Below are 9263 nucleotides of genomic sequence, written 5' to 3'. Positions count from 1 at the left end.
ATCCGCCTTTCTCTCATATGCTTAGAACCTATCCATAGAAATGGAATTCAAAACTTCGGAATAGTTTCGAGGAGAGCCGAGAGGACACGTTCAAGGAGTAGTGTAAAGTAGCAGACAGAGGGGCGCTCCCGCTTAGGCATTAGGCATTAGGAACGAGAAAGGACATCGTTCTTGGCCGTCCCTTCCTTCCCGGAAAAAGGCTCTCTTGCATCTTTTGCTTCCCCACCCGGCCTCTATTCTAGATTCACCGTCTTCGGATGCATCAGTTTATTATGCTTATGCCTAATCTTAATACTGGCTAGTTACTTCAATTACCTTACCCCACCGCCCCTCCTTTTAAGGAGGTTTCAGAGCACCCAGTCACAGCTCGTCACAAGAAAGGATTGATGGTCGAGTCCCCGTGCATGAAGTCAGTGGATTCGAGTGAACTGGCCGTACTACAAATCGACATACTTGAGGAAGCTTCTTACTAAACCAAAGAAAGGGCAGCTCCAGTTGTGTTGTCGATTCCCTTCTCCCGAGAGCTTTCACACTCTGGGATGGGAGTCCCTTTCAAGACTTGACCAAAAGCTCCCCACAATTTCTTGATTTGAAGCAGTTCGGAGGCCTCCAAGTGGCAGCTTTGTCTCAACCCATCAATCAGCAGAAGCAAGCAAACACATGTACCTTTCAAACGAAGAGGGGAAGGCCGAGGTAGGGAATAGGGAAATTCGAGATGGAACATGTTCCATCTCGTTTCCAATGATGGTCAGCTGGCCCAGCAAACATTGGATCATGAGTAGTTGGTGTGCAGTCCGGAAGCAACGCTAAAGACTCAATTGAGCCCACTGATGGCAAGGATATTGCGTCTGTTTGAGTGAGGATCACTATATCATTGGCACACAGGGAGATGATAGATGACACATGATGCATAGTAAGGCGGTGGAAGATCCCACGTTGTACCTTAAGTTGGATCATGGAGTCGAGGACGTTCATGACAAGCGTAAATAGCATACGTGATAAGGGGTTGCCCTAACGAAGCCCCTTATCGTGACCAATCGGTAAACCCGACACGCCGTTAAAGCATACACGTGCATGTCGAAGACGAGAAGAGAAAGATCAAATCCCGTTAATAAGGGCCAAAGTCGAGTTGACTGAGGGTGTATGAGGAGGAAGGGCCAAGAGACGGAGTCAAAAGCCCTGACCATGTCAAGCTTGGGAAGTATACATCAGACCTTAACATTATAGCACACGCGGGTGGTTTGCTCCACGGGGAGGCTAAGGATTTTCTAAATTATGTATACAGTCATTCTCTCTGCAATTTTACCGAGCCAAATAATTCAAATAAAATGAAAACAATTGTGAGTTTGTGAGATTCGAGAGTTTGGGAACTAGTATCAGATTATATAAAGTAATTTCGTTTATTGGCACAAACGTCAAGATGGCCGAGTTGGTCTAAGGCGCCAGTTTCAGGTACTGGTCCGAAAGGGCGTGGGTTCAAATCCCACTCTTGACATTTTTTCATTGTTTTTTATTCGTTATTATCTTGTTTAAAATAACCCATACCAAAAACGGAAAAAATAAATACAAATCTGCAAAAACATTTCTTCTCTTCCATTTGGATATCAACCATGCTTGCAACACGGAAGCAAGCCATTCATTGATATCACACGAGCATAGGCTGGATACCACTATAATCATACAAGTCGGCATTAATGCTTTTGCAGAAGTTTAAAACAGCACTACCCCAAAGACGAATCTAAATTTACACTCTGAAAGTCTGAATAGAAACCAAGCCATGTATAACATACATTCCAAGCACACGTGAAATGTATCTAATCTTTTCTCTTACTAGTAAGCGTGCACGCGCAACACACGTCTTAACTAATATTACAGTCATATGTGGAAATCTACTTGTATATGTAGTATTCAACGTCCACCAGTGAATTAGTCTTGTGAAAGCAGCAACTAGACATTAAGGTTTACAAATCGATGTAACGAAAGAACAAACATTAACTTGGTCGTTTCGTCATTTCAGCTTGTAGTGCAGCAACCTCTTCAATTGTAGCTTCCGATGGAGCAGGGGGAACTGCTTGCCTATTGACCAGACACACACTGCTCCCTCCAATTCTTGAAGTTCCTCTGGTTAATCATGCAAGTGTTTTGTGTGCAATAGTATAGATGATAAGTGATTCAGATAAAACAAGGAAATGCAAGATTTTAATTAATCTTAAATATTACCTTGTTGAAATTAGCAGAATCTCCATGAAAAGCTGACAAAGCATCCTGGATTTGTTTCATATTTTCAGCCAGTTTGTTAATTCCACCCATATATAGTCTTTTGAACGCACCAATATTCTAACAATATGCATGTATAAGTTAAACCTCAAATTTGCAAGGCTGAAAAGCTACACATGATGCATCTGCAATACCATGAGAAGAGTAATGGTATACCTGCAAATGAAACTGGACATTACACTGATAAAGCATAAAATAAAGTAAGTTGTGCGCAAGAGAAAAGCTCCACCTACAATGAGTTGACTCATACATCCATAAGAATACATGGTGTTGGTTTGGATCAACTTTCAAGCTTCATGCTAGACGAGCATTACGACGGGGAGGGCCGAGGACACAACTTGAAAGCACAGCTTGGCACACCGCACATGTTGTGTAGCTCTACTGGTGAAGCACTTGAGTAAGCAAGATCAAGACAACCCTAATATAATGAGCCAGCTTGATCAATAAATTCCCTTTACTTCCACGGCTATCAAGGCATTACACCTTTACCTGTATAAATGGAGGCTTCACGAGCAGCGACGGGCATGTTAGACGCGTTAGAAACCGATGTTGTTCTCTTCATGACAAACTCTTCACGTCCGTTGGGCAACGTCATTGTCAATTGGGGCAAGTCCATGAGAACCCCAGCCATCTCATTTGTTCTTTCACCACATCTCACATAAACAACAGCTTCAGAACTGGAGTACTACAGAGATAGTTAAACTCAACAGTCAGTATAGAGATGCCACCAAGAAATATATGGAAGGAGCAATTCTCTGGAGCTATTACATCAAGGCAGTAAAGAATGGAGAATTAGTGATCACCTTGGAAAGTGCCTGATTAATAACAGTTTTTCCACAACCAAAAGCACCAGGAATAGCACATGTTCCTCCAAGAACCAAGGGATGCATCAAGCACGCGCTGGAACCATCACAAAATAGATAAGACTGAGATTTAATGGACTTGGAGGGCAATAAGAAACTAACATCTGAGAATGTTTGGTTACGTAAGAAGAGAAACCATGATGATAAAACAAAAGAACACATTTTATTATGGAAATTGAAGCTAAAGATAAGTTGTACACAAAGCTGTCCTGTAAGAAGAGGTGTATCCGCAAAAAGCTTTGATGCAACAGATCTTGGTGTAGACACATGTCATGTCTGTTGTTCAATAAGTTCAACACAATAAGCTACTGCCTCTGTAATTTAAAATAAAACGTTTTTTGACACTATCATGGATACTTTAAAAGATCTTATAAGAAGTTACAGAGGGAGTACCAACTTTCCTAAAAAGAGTTGTATGAAATAACTTTCTTACCTGAAGCATAGTAAATTGCTTTTTCATGCCCTGAAATTCTAACTCTAGCACTGTATCATGCATACATGACAAGAGTAGTGTTTCAAATAAAGTTAAGCATGGGTAGAACACATGCAGATAAATTAGAAATTGGAATAAAGTGATAGCTTCCACTAACCTATAGGCTGTATTGAACAGCTGAAGCGACGTAATTTACTTTCCCCATAGAACCGGGTGGACCCAGCTCAACTGAAAGGGGCTGCAAGTGCACAGCTAGTATTATACTGTTAGAAGAGCAAACAGTGGATCTCAAGGGAAGAATAAAAAGTGTAAAAATGAGAACTGAAAAATTCACGTTAATAGTTTTGATAGGTCACACCGTGTAATTATTCGTTATATTCACACCAGTTATGTTTTGTTCACTATCAAATAAGCTAAATCCGACCAAAGGTATTGATCTGCTAGGAAAAAAGACCCTGATCTGCAATGCTACAGAACTAATAAGATTAAGCTTAGAACTGTGGCTGTATGATGCAAATAACTTGATAGAACCGTGGAAAACGACGTCCTAGTTCTAAAATTTGTAGCACTGCTTTTCCATCTAGCAACTAAAATTAACCATGACAATGTTTACAGTCCTAAACAACATTATCCATGCTGAACCAGAATCACAAAAACTGCTTCCAAAATTGACAGTATTAATCGAGTTCACTTCCTCTCCTGAAATTGAGAGGACCTGAACAAAGCAAGCCGCATGCACAGCCTGGTGGCAGCCGCAGGCAGGAACATCACATAGGCCGGCCAGCCGCGCGCTCCTCTGTAACATCACTACATCCTTTAACTGGAAATGCAATGCTTCAGGAACCTGGTGATCAACAGAGGAAGAAAATTTTAGATAGAAACATGTGTTTCATTGCTGGACTAAAACTAAAAAATGTTAAAAATCGATGCCGTTGCAGGCCTCGCAATGCATCACAGGATCCACTGTAGCTGTAGCAAGAATTCATTATCAAAGGAAACAATGAAGATGTAGCAGGTATTGATCTTTACAGGAAACATTGTCGTTGCTGCTGGTTTTTATTGTGTGTGCACAAATTAGCATCCCAAAGATCAGATAGTTAGGTTGTCTTGGCTATGCATGACACACACAAAATAGTACTCCCTCCATCCCAAAATTCTTGTCTTACATTTGTCTAGATACGGATGTATCTAATACTAAAACGTGACTTGATACATCCGTATCTAGACAAATCTAAGACAAGAATTTTGGGACGGAGGGAGTACTCTGTATGAATAGAAAGTCATCTTCTGAGAGGCACATACATTGTCCATACAAGAATAGGAAGAAATTGAATTCTTTAATTAAGCCTGCCAAATTTCAAAATTGAAACCTCTGTATGCCTATGCCTGGAAATGGGTCATCCTATACAGAAAGGTCTAGTGCATATACCATTAGTAAGTAATGTACACATACATGTACAGAAGACCCAAGAGCCATGATTGATACTTCAATTTAATAGCAAGAGGTTCCATATAGCCGAGAACAGAGTTGGAAAATTCCATCAATAACATTCATTGATTAGAAAGGATTAAACTCAAACTTTCAAGATTCCAACTCCAGTAGTTCCAACAAGGCTGCATACCCTGAGCAGACCTTGGAACAGATAACCTGCACGCGCAAATTCATCTATTCTATCAACATCCTATATTCACCATCCGCCTCTCCCATTTCTTCTCTCCACTGCCTCCTCTCAACCCATCCCGGTAAGCCCCACCTTCCCACCTTCGCCTCGTCGATGCATACGGCCTTTGCATCACAGTGCGCAAACCTTCATGATCTAAATAGATCTACCTTTCATGTCAATATATAATGCTTGCTCACAGCCCATGACTCAATCTCTTGAAACAACAAAACACGTGGTTTTTTTAAATTTTTAATTGAAACTACAATGTGGTATTCTTTAACTCAAACTACAATGTGCAGATTATATATTTGAGTAGTTGTGACAAAACAAAACATCGCTGCCGATACTATTGTGGATAACCCAATATAGCAAAACGTTGGCCTCCTTTTCCTGTAGTTAGGCAACTTCAGGAGCATAGCAACACAATGGGATGGGAAGGTAAGCAACAAAACTTCAAATGTATGAGTTGCTTGGACTACAAATTTCTGAAATCCTCACTAATTCAATATGTCCTCATAAACTGTAACCCTTTTAGCGCTGAGTGTGGCATGGGTGTTGGATCATGATAATTCACATATGGCAATTGTTCCAGAATAATTGTTCCTGCTGTGTGGAAGGATCATGTATGTATGCACTAAAATAATCATAACCAGAAGGATCATGTATGTATCAGATTATCTTGTGTGGAAAGAACAGAACCACAAGCATGTTCTTCAAACAATGCACACTTGAATGTAAAGAAAACTTACTGGCTCGGATGAGATCGCCGGCAGCAGAGGAGGAGCAGAGGAAGGCGGGCGGCGGAGAAGAGGATCGGCGAGCGGAGGGCGAGGATGGGCGGGAGGTGGGAGAGGATGGGCGGGGCGGCAGCTCACGCCCGCGGCGTGGCTCCGCTGTCCCAAGGCGGGCTCCCGCAGCGGCTCTGGCTGTCCCACGGCTGTCCCACGGCGGCTCCCGCGGCGGGGGCGAGTGGCGGAGGCGGAGTGGCGGCGGCCAAGCTACGGCGGGGCGGCTCCGGCGGCAGGGGAGGCTCCCGGCGAGCCGCGGCTGGGGAGGAGGAGGAGGTCGTGCGGCTGGGGAGGCTCCCGGCGACCCGCGGCCGCTTTCCGTGGCTCCGGCGGCGCGAGGAGGCGGTGAAGGGCGCGGCTGCGGGAGGCGAATGGCACGGCTGCGGGAGGAGGAGGAGGGTCATGCGGGAGAAGGAGGAGGTCGTGCAAGCGGGCGGTTTCCTTTCTCTTTTACTGCGGGGCATCCATAGACTCTGGCTTATTGCGTGGTTGATAGCGTTAAACACAGAATGATTAAGAGCCATTATATTTTGATGATGAATGGATGTAATTGTTTGGATCTGTCTTTTTCTTTCTTTTATAGTGGTAGTAGATAGTAATAATGTTAGTTAATAATTTAATTACATGTAGGCTTAGTGGGATTGATGGCTGGTAAGGGAGACGGAGTGGGGGCGGGGATCTTGCCTCCTCCACCGGAGCCGCCGCTCTTGACGGTGCCAACGGCCACGGCGGTGGATCAGGCGCCGTCACCTCGCGTTTCTCGCGGATCTGATTCCGATTCAGAGGTGGATCAGAATCGGACCGTGGGGCATCTAGATCAGGTGAGATGGCGAATTCGCTTCGAGGACGGCCAGAATGCCGAGGAATGGAGGGATGGAATTCTGTATGAACACTCGCTGTCGAGATGGACGAGGTGCGAGATCAGGACCACGATGTTCTGGCCGGACGGTACTTGGACGAGGACGAGCGGATTCACGCAGGTACACATTTAATCATTGATGATTTCGAGATCCTTGTTTTGGATTGCATGCAGGTTCCATTAGACGAGGCGGATCAAGTAGAGGTCGTGGATCTATCTTCAGAACCTGGAAGCCCAATACCGAAGCCGAAGATCGGAGGAAGGTTTTGGGTCTTGGCCGACGATGAAGATGAAGAAGATGACGCTGAAGTCCGAAGATCACCTGGTGCCACGGGGTCGACGTCGCCCGGGCATTTTTCGAAGTGTACGACTCCAGTTGCTGATTCCTTCACGCGGATCATACCTGGCGAGGGTCGCAAGGACAGGAAGATCGCTGATCCACGACAGGCGGCTCTATACAAACCCACGGCGGTGGGGATCAAGCCTTGGAAGGGCCCCCTTCCTAAGGTAAGTCGGCCGCAACTCACATTATCGGATTTTTTCCGTCGGATGGTTGGACGATGATCACTAGAAAGAAGAAGAAGAAGGTGTCTCCGGCAGGGTTTCAGCCGCCGTCGACGGCCGTCGGACCAGGCGAGATCCGTGCGGCGCGTCGTGCCCGTTTGAACCTGCTGCTAGGCCCTAGTGGGCCGGAGGCAGCCTTGTCCGTCCGGGGCCCGAGGCGCACTGGGTATGAGGCCCAGTGTGTGGCCCAGGGTTTGGACGTGAGTTCTTGGGCCAAGGGCCCTTTGCATGAGAGCCCGGTGGATTGTGTGATGGTGCATGCATGAACGGAGATCGATGGGTATGGTGCCCAGGCCACTGTTTCTGCGCGCGCCGACACAGGTACCGATTTGGTTGATCGTTGTACGTCTGTTTCATCGCTGATTGCTAGGGTTCGTCAGCGCGGGAGGTCTGGCTTTCCTTCTTGCGGATCGGGACGAGCAAAACGAATCCTGCCTCCTCTTGCAATGGCTGGCAGTGGCTCGGGGGGCCTCCAGGGAAGAATACTCCTCCGGTTGTGTCCGCTGTTGGCTGCGGCGGGGTGGTGCCGCCGCCGGCTGGTACTGCAAGGGGCGTCGCGGATCGCTCGCTGGCTGTCGGGACTGCGCCTGGGGGCCGCGGAGGTGGCAACCCCGGGACCCGGCCGACGGTGCCAGTTGCGGGTCGGGGCGGTCCGCCTCGTGGTACCCTGCCTACGGTGACAAGGCCGCCGGTGCCTTCAGGGGTGTCGCCGGCGGTAGGGCGTGGTGGACTTCGGCCTCCCGCGCCGGCCAATGCTTCTGGGGGGCGCGGTGCTGCTCCCCCGAGGCCTGCGGCTCCAGCGGCGGTGGGGGGTGGTGCTGCTCCCCCGAGGCCTCAGGCTCCAGCGGCGGTGGGGCGTGGTGCTGCTCCGCCGATGCCTCGTGCCGCACCACCGCCGCACTACGTTACGAGGCCGACGCAAAAAAGGTCGGGCCCATCGCAGACAAGGCAGAACGCGGTTGCTGGCGAGTCAGTTGAACCGCCCCCGGACAGTGGGGAGACGATGGATATGATGCTTATGGGGATGGCCAGCACCGTGGATCGTCGTCTACGGGAGGTGGACGTGGTTATGCATGGCAGAGTGATGGTTCTGCGGAGAGACCTTTTCTCGGACCTACGGGTGGTTTTGTCGAGGGAGCTTCTGGCCCGGACTACAGGGAGAGAGGTGGCTACCGTGGTCATCGTGGTGGTCGTGGTGGTGGTCGTGGTCGGTACCGCAGACAGCCTCCGCCACCGGTCGTTGTTGACCATCAGGCTACTGATGTGGCGGCCGATCCCGTTCGGTCGACCGAACTGCCTAGCCAAGCGATGGAGGTAGTGATGGCTCTGGCCAACGTGGAGGTTCCTGCTACTGGTATTTCGGCAGAGGCAGGTGACAGGTCGGAGTCTGAGAGAGCGTCCAAGTGGGCGTGTAAGAAAGAAAAAATGCTATGCTACCGATGTGGTGAGAAGGGTCACTTCATTACTGAATGTGTGGCGGAGCTGTGCGATTCGTGTGGTAAGCCAGCACATGCCACGGGGGACTGCCCGCTTCTACGTGATCAGGTGCCAGCTCTTACAATCTATGGAGTATATTGTGCTGAGCTCATGTTCTTTGAGTCCCCGGCTGCGAGAGAGATTCCGGTAGAGACGCAGAGCTTGACTACTGGGATTGTCAAAGCTACCCAGGGGGTAGTTTCTGAGGCTCAGATTGTGCAGAGACTCCAGGAACTGGCCCCAGGAGATTTTCAGTGGGAGCTTGTCCATGTTGAGGATAATGTGTTCAGGGTTGACTTCCCAACTGTGGACGATTTGCAGAGGTTGCTGAGCTTTGGG

The 9263-nt window shown here is 47.8% G+C and overlaps 1 long non-coding RNA gene and 1 other non-coding gene across 2 annotated transcripts; one reads left to right on the top strand and one right to left on the bottom strand.

The window, feature by feature from the left end:
• Nucleotides 1-1414: 1414 nt before the first annotated feature.
• TRNAL-CAG (transfer RNA leucine (anticodon CAG)) lies at nucleotides 1415-1495 on the top strand. The gene has a single exon. It is a non-coding gene; the product is annotated as a tRNA-Leu (tRNA).
• A 269-nt stretch (nucleotides 1496-1764) lies between these two features.
• LOC125542577 (uncharacterized) lies at nucleotides 1765-4437 on the bottom strand. The gene is made up of 5 exons (XR_015599564.1): nucleotides 3731-4437; nucleotides 3081-3177; nucleotides 2767-2962; nucleotides 2221-2695; nucleotides 1765-2121 (listed from the first exon to the last, which is right to left on the bottom strand). It is a non-coding gene; the product is annotated as an uncharacterized LOC125542577 (long non-coding RNA).
• Nucleotides 4438-9263: the final 4826 nt, after the last annotated feature.

The sequence above is a fragment of the Triticum urartu genome, chromosome 3A, assembly GCF_056163025.1.
Source record: "Triticum urartu cultivar PI428250 chromosome 3A, HENAU_Tu73, whole genome shotgun sequence".
NCBI lineage: Eukaryota > Viridiplantae > Streptophyta > Magnoliopsida > Poales > Poaceae > Triticum > Triticum urartu.
Note: the sequence above shows the minus strand (reverse complement) of the source record. Positions and strands in the feature narration are given on the sequence as shown.